This window comes from Lactuca virosa, chromosome 2 (assembly GCF_052849685.1).
Source record: "Lactuca virosa cultivar CGN04683 chromosome 2, Lactuca_virosa_CGN04683_v6, whole genome shotgun sequence".
Taxonomy (NCBI): Eukaryota; Viridiplantae; Streptophyta; class Magnoliopsida; order Asterales; family Asteraceae; genus Lactuca; species Lactuca virosa.
This window is the reverse complement of record NC_136427.1, coordinates 299,787,897-299,794,634: the sequence shown is the minus strand read 5'-3', so window position 1 is coordinate 299,794,634 and position 6,738 is coordinate 299,787,897. Positions and strand designations below refer to the sequence as shown.

The following is a 6,738-nucleotide window of genomic DNA, read 5'->3' as shown; positions in this document are numbered from 1 at the left end:
TAGATACAAGTTTTACAAATGAAAGGAAGAAGCCTATTTATAATATTTTGAGTCGTAAGCCTTTTCTTCCATTCACATACATGTGAAATTGATAAAGCCACTGTTGTTGAAATTCTGCAGCCGTAACAATTTTTCCATGTTTTCTGGCTTTCCTTGTTTCCTGACACTTCTTTTGACTAGCCCAATGGCTTCACACTCAACACTTATAGCTTGCCATAAATCATGTCTACAGCTTCCCATGTAAGCACTCCTTTTATACCCAACTTGAGCACCAGTAGTTGCAGTGGTTGAAAAATTGTCTGACATTGTCAAAGGAACTTCTTGTATGCCAGCAGGGTACTAGATTTTAAATGGAAATAATATCAATCATTGTTTATTTTCCATTAGGGAGCAAATTTAATTAATAATTTGCGGAAAATAAAAAAAAACCTGATAATTACGGAATGGAATCTCCATCCTACAGATTTAGAAAGACTTGCAGATTTAGAGCATGTAGACCGGTTAGCATCTTCATCCTGGATATAAGAAAACTTGTGTATGCTCGAATGGAATCTAGAAGTGGAAATGGTGATAGTGAAGTCTAAAGAACAATGCTTGAGCTTCTCAATCAGTTGGATTTATTTGAAGCATCAAACAAGATCAAGGTAATTTTTTTCACTTTAATATTTTAAAAAAAGACGATATTGCCCTTCTGAATGGATCTCTATTTTGATGTTTACAGGTTTTGATGCTACTAACCGTATTGATATCCTTGATCAGGCCCTTATTAGGCCTGGAAGAATTGATAGAAAGATTGAATTCCCAAATCCAAATGGAGATGTAAGTATTTATTTAATTTTAATCCTTCCTGTTCCTCTAAAATAAGCCTTTGTTAAGTTGTTTCTTTTTTAATATAAACATGGACCTACACATTATTAGCAGAATTTCATGTCTGATAGCTGAAGGTGCTTCTAGAACTGCCTTTAAGCCTTCTAAAATTGTGAATTAATCTATTGGGCTTTTCTTTTTTTATCGATAAGATTGCATATTGGGTGATGATTTCAACTCTGACCAACCAAGATTTCAATTGTTCTTTTGGCAGTTCAAGTACACTACTTAATCTGTGATTAGATATCCCTAACCAGTTTATAAGGTAAGGTCTTAACCTGTCTCATATTGGTCTATGTAAGCTTTCAACTGGGCCATTTGTTTATTTTTTGTTATTTGACTTCTATACTGAAACAAATTTTCAGTTACATCCTCTCTCTTTCTCTCATATATATAGAAAAATATAGTTTTAATATTGCTAATGGTTAAAACTTTATTTAATCTTAATCTCTTTTCTTAATCCAGGGTTATCTTCTTCTCCACTGATGCTAATTCCATTTTTGCCCTTCAGATTCCAAATTTACCGGGCAGGGGAGCTTTACAAACATAAATCATGGCTTTTAATGGCTTTACATCTTATAGTTGGTGGAAGGTGTGTATAATAACATGCATATACTAAATTTGTTTCTATTAATTCAAGTTTCTATTAAAAGATTCTAGTGTTTTTTTAATTACAGGTTTTGATGGGGAGGCTTTTGGAAAGTATTTACTGAATATTTTAGTTTTGAGGTCAATTGTTTTTATATAGTTTTGGGGGAAGAATGAATATACAGATGTCGAGCTGCGTGAAAAATGGGATACTTATGTCATAAACTTAATTTACAAGTGATATGTATTTGACAATTACTTTTTGATGAATTTGGAATGTATTTTTGAATTTGACACTATAGTTTGTGTAATTTAGACAATAAATTTGTAATTTAGTTTGATTAAGATTTGATAGAATATTTATATATATATATATATATATATATATATATATATATATATAATTTAAAAAAACTATGAAACCATGACATACAAAGCATGTCGTAAAAATATGTCAAAAATCATATTGTACAAAACATGTCGTAAATGTCTGTCATAAATACAAAAATGTTACGAATTATGACAAACAAAGTCAGTCGTAAATGTATGTCGAAAATGCATGTCGTGTATGTATGTCGTAATTGTTGGTCATAAAAGTCTGTCGTAAACTTTATGACAGACCTAATGTCTGTCATTTCCCTTTATGACAGGCTTTCAATAACAAACATTTGTCTGTCATATATAGGCATTTATGACAGACATTGTCTGTCAAGGAAAACCTTTTTTCTAGTAGTGCGCATTCCTCCCGTTTTCACCTCCTGTTGGACATCGAACAACCAAAGTCACCTCCCTTGCTGCTTGCCTTGCACCCATCGATGACCTCTTTCCCTGTCAAATGAAACAAACCCAAACATCCATTCCCTTCATCGGTTTCAATCAAAAAAAAATAGAAAGAAGATCGGCGGAGCTGCCGAAGCAGCCCCCATTCACGCACCCGTCACCACCTCTCACACTTTCCTTTCCCTCGCAGCAGCCCAATCGATCGCCAATGCATATCTCCAATCAGACCCCTCTTCTGATCTCTTTCCCCTTCGCAACTCCTTCCAAGACGGAAGACGAGCAGCCCCGCTGCTTCGTCTCTTCCTTCTCGTCCGAGACACAGCAACCGCTGCTTCGTCTCTTCCTTCTCGTCCGAGACACAGCAACCGCTGTTTCCGTCTCTCCCTCTCTCTTCTTCGGTCCGGCCAAGTGTCGGGGGCACTACCTCCTTCCTTCGCACCTCACAGCCGGATGAGAACGATCGAACTTTCACTACTTCTCCCCTTCGGCCTCGTCGAACCTCGGAGACGGCGATCCTCCTCACGATGGATCGATCATCACCACCAGTCGCTGCTTTTGTGCGTCTTTTCCCCTCCCTTTGTTTGTCTACTTTCGTTCGTTTCTTTCTTTGCCCGATCAAACGAGAACACGGGCACAAAAAGCCCTAATCCTCCTAAGTTGAGCCATTAAACACATCTAGCCCTCCATTTATAGTTTTAATTTAAAATCAGCCCCTCCTTTGGTATGTCTCAACAGAATGAGTCCCTTTCCCCAAAAGTTTGGTTTAATTAAAACAAAACAGCCCCTCCAATGGAGATTTCTTAACAATATCAGCCCAAGACTCAAACATTAATCCCATTTGAACCATTTTAGTCCCTCCCTTTATTTATTTTAACCAAAGCAGTCTTATTTTGGTTAATTAAATTGCCAAACAACCCCCAATAGTTTAAACTCGTTACGAAGCGGTCTCGGAAATATTTCAAAATTCAAGAAACACGACTTTGCGGTTTTCACATCGACCTTCCAAAAATAAAGGAACTCCGAACAAGTCGAACTCACACTTCAAGGGTGAGTGCTTACGCTTCTTTTTTTAATATTTTAATTATTTCGGGGGGGGGGGGGGGTACATGTGCCGATATACTTCGTTTTTACAAAAAAATTACTTTCTTATGCAAAAATATAATAAATCTAGTTTATAAAAATATTATTTAACAATGTAACATATAGTTACAAATAAACTAGTATAAACTTTTCGTATTCATATTATGGATTTTTATCGTGAAATAACTAATCCACATGACAAATGCTACATGATACAAAAATATATGATTTTTATGTGACATTGCATATTATAACAAGCATGTTATAAAACTTTGTAGTATTTCAAGGATTCAGTTATTACTATTCATGTATATTTATATGTTTAAACGCATAAAGTTTATACATGTACATATGTTCATTACTTTGAAATATACATCTTTATAAAAGCGAGTACATTACACTTTTACGTACATACCAAGCATACTCGGCTTTTATAAACTTTATACAATGAAATTCATTATGCCTAGTGACTTAATCAAAATTAAGTTAGGGCTGAGAGTCATTCACATACTTTTTAGGTTAGGGCTTTTTAGTGAGACTTTATTCATTAGTTGAGTCTAAACACTTAGCATACCCACACTACTACAACCCTTTAGGAGGTGAGAACCATGAAATTTGATGCCCAAGGGAAGGTATTTATAGCTAGGGGATCTCCAGCATAAGCCTTGATATTAATAATAAAATATTCAGATTTTATCTATTACAAGCAGTTATCCTTATCAGCTCCATAAAAACCGTCCACCCTATAGAACCATCTAGAATTGCCTTCCTTGCTCAACTATGAACAATTACAAATCAGTCGTTGCACCTTTAATTAATTCCAATTATTCCCAAATTAATTCTAGATTAATTCTGATTAATAATTAATTAATTCTTATTAGTTTCATATTAATTTATTAATCATGTAAATTAACAAATCAATCATTCAACTATTGATCTCATATTAATTTATTAATAACATAATAAATTAACAAACCAACTATCTATTTTCAATTAATATATTTAATCATATAAGACATTAACAAATTATTTATTACAATTTATTAATCATATAATAAACAAAAATTTATCCTCTCTCTACAAATGACATTCTAACCAAGTTCTAGTTATGAGGGCAACCCAAAAAGGACTTTGCTTTTAATTACAAATATATACCAATTTAGTTATGAGCTTAAACACCTTAATCCAACAGTCTCCCACTTGGAGGCACCGTCACGTCGTGATATGGCCGCAAGAGATAGGAGCCTCATTTAAGTGTCACGATGTGACACTATATTGGTCACAACATGACGCCAGATCAGAGGCAAACCGTAATTTTGGACTTGGACCTTATTTAAAGGAAGTGAGGGGCTAAGTTTTCCTTCACCCTCAACCTCCATCACCTCCAAAACCTATTGAAGAAACCCTAATCCATCTCCTTTATTTTTGAGCTCATTTTGGTGCTTTTGGTTGCTCTTGAAGGAAGAAGAAGGATTGGGTTGTGTTGTGTGCATCATGGCAAGCTGTGGGACTTCATTTTGGGCATCCTTGAACCTTTATAAGTGTTCAAGATCCAAACTTTATTGTTCTAAGTGGATATATCTAAGGTTTTGGCCCATTTTCTTCAAATATGAGCTAGTTGGAATGAGAGGATTCCATAAAGTTAGCAAATTTATGGATCCTTGAGGTCCTTGGAGTGTTATATGCTCCATATTTGGAGCTTGCTAGTGTATTGGACCATTGCATGAGATCTTTTGTGATATTTCTTCATTTTTGACCTAGTTTGACCCTTAGACTCACAATGAGAATGCATGGCTATAAAGCATATATGACAACCCGAAAATTTCTATCTTGTAAAGTCAATCCAATCAACCAAAAGTCAGACTTATTTCTATTGCCTTTTAGCCTTGTTAAGGGTCATTTTAATGAGTTCTAAGCCCAGTACACTTATGGATTGGATGTTGAGAAGTGTTAGGTTAGGATTAGAGGAATGAAACCGAACCAGAAGGATGTTCACGGCCATGAGCCCCTCCCATATAAGTACCTTTCTTTCATTTATTCCTCATTTCTCTATCCCTTGGCCGCAAACAACCCCTTTCTCTCTCAAGTATCATATATCAAGAACACCATTTTCACTTTTTTCACCCTCTTTCCTTTGTATCTCCTTAGAATACAACTTAGGATCTTCAAACACTTCCCAAAACACCTAGATCTTCAAGTGTTCTTCAAGTTTGGGCCGTGAACCCTTCATATCTTCAAGTTTGGGCCGTGAACCCTTCATATCTTCAAGTTTGGGCCGTTAACCCTTCAAGTGTTCATCATTGGGCCGTGAACCACTCAAGTGGGCCGTGAACCACTCAAGTGGGCCGTGAACCACTTAAGTGGGCCGTAAACTCCCATCTATTTGGGTCGTGAACTCCATTGGGCGGTGAACACCATATCAGCCTCCTATCTTGCTTCTATCACTCTTTTGGTGAGTTATCCTTGCATCCTAGGTTGTTTCCCAATCTCCTTTGTAGTTAGATTTGCTAATTACATGAACATATGTATCAATATATGTCATTTAGGACTCGTTTGTGTCTCGGGACTTCATTCGTGGAACTTAGCATCCTTACTCGAATCTTCAGTTGAATCAACCACATAAGGTGAGTTCATACCCCTATAATCAATCTTTTAAATGTTTTAAAATGCTTTTAAGGGGGGGGGGGGGGATACAAGTTGAACACAATGATATTGTGTATATATTTACCTGTGATAACCATCACATTAAAGGATTTCTTATGCTTTTGTAAGTGATCAAATCTATTCAACAACTCTTTTAAAAAGATGTTAGTTTATTGTTTATAAAACTCCGTTTTTAAGGTACATGTTTAATTCAGTAGATAATTGAGTCTTTTCTTCAAGTCAGTAACAGTTCAAACAAGCATACTAGTAAACTATAATAGGTATAGTTTAGGGGTTCAGTTCATACTATAACTAGAACAGGAAGGAACATACTATAACAAGAACAGGAAGGAACATACTATATTCTAGAACAGAAGAACAAATCATGATTCACGAACCTATACTTTATGCTCCCAGTAACCTAGGAAGGGAACGTATCATTAACTCATTGTTTATAACAAAATATGATAATATACAAGGTATAAGGATATATATGGGGTACATCTACAAAGTACCAGGTTATATATGGGGTACATCTACAAAGTACCGGATTTTATTTATAAAGGTACATCTACAAAGTACCGGATTTTATTTATAAAGGTACATCTACAAAGTACCGGACAATATTAAATAAAACAGAGCAATATATATAAAACTCACAACAGTATCGACTGAGGCGTTTAGAGTGCAGGATTTCATTACTTCTAGTAGTCTTCCTAACAAATAGAACAGCGCCACATAACTTCCTAGTAACATGAACATTCAGTAAAAAGGGGGCCT

General features: G+C 35.4%; 1 long non-coding RNA gene across 1 annotated transcript; it reads left to right on the top strand.

The window, feature by feature from the left end:
* Nucleotides 1–203: 203 nt before the first annotated feature.
* LOC145157145 (uncharacterized) lies at nucleotides 204–823 on the top strand. Its single transcript, XR_013737118.1, has 3 exons — nucleotides 204–240; nucleotides 464–644; nucleotides 722–823. It is a non-coding gene; the product is annotated as an uncharacterized LOC145157145 (long non-coding RNA).
* Nucleotides 824–6,738: the final 5,915 nt, after the last annotated feature.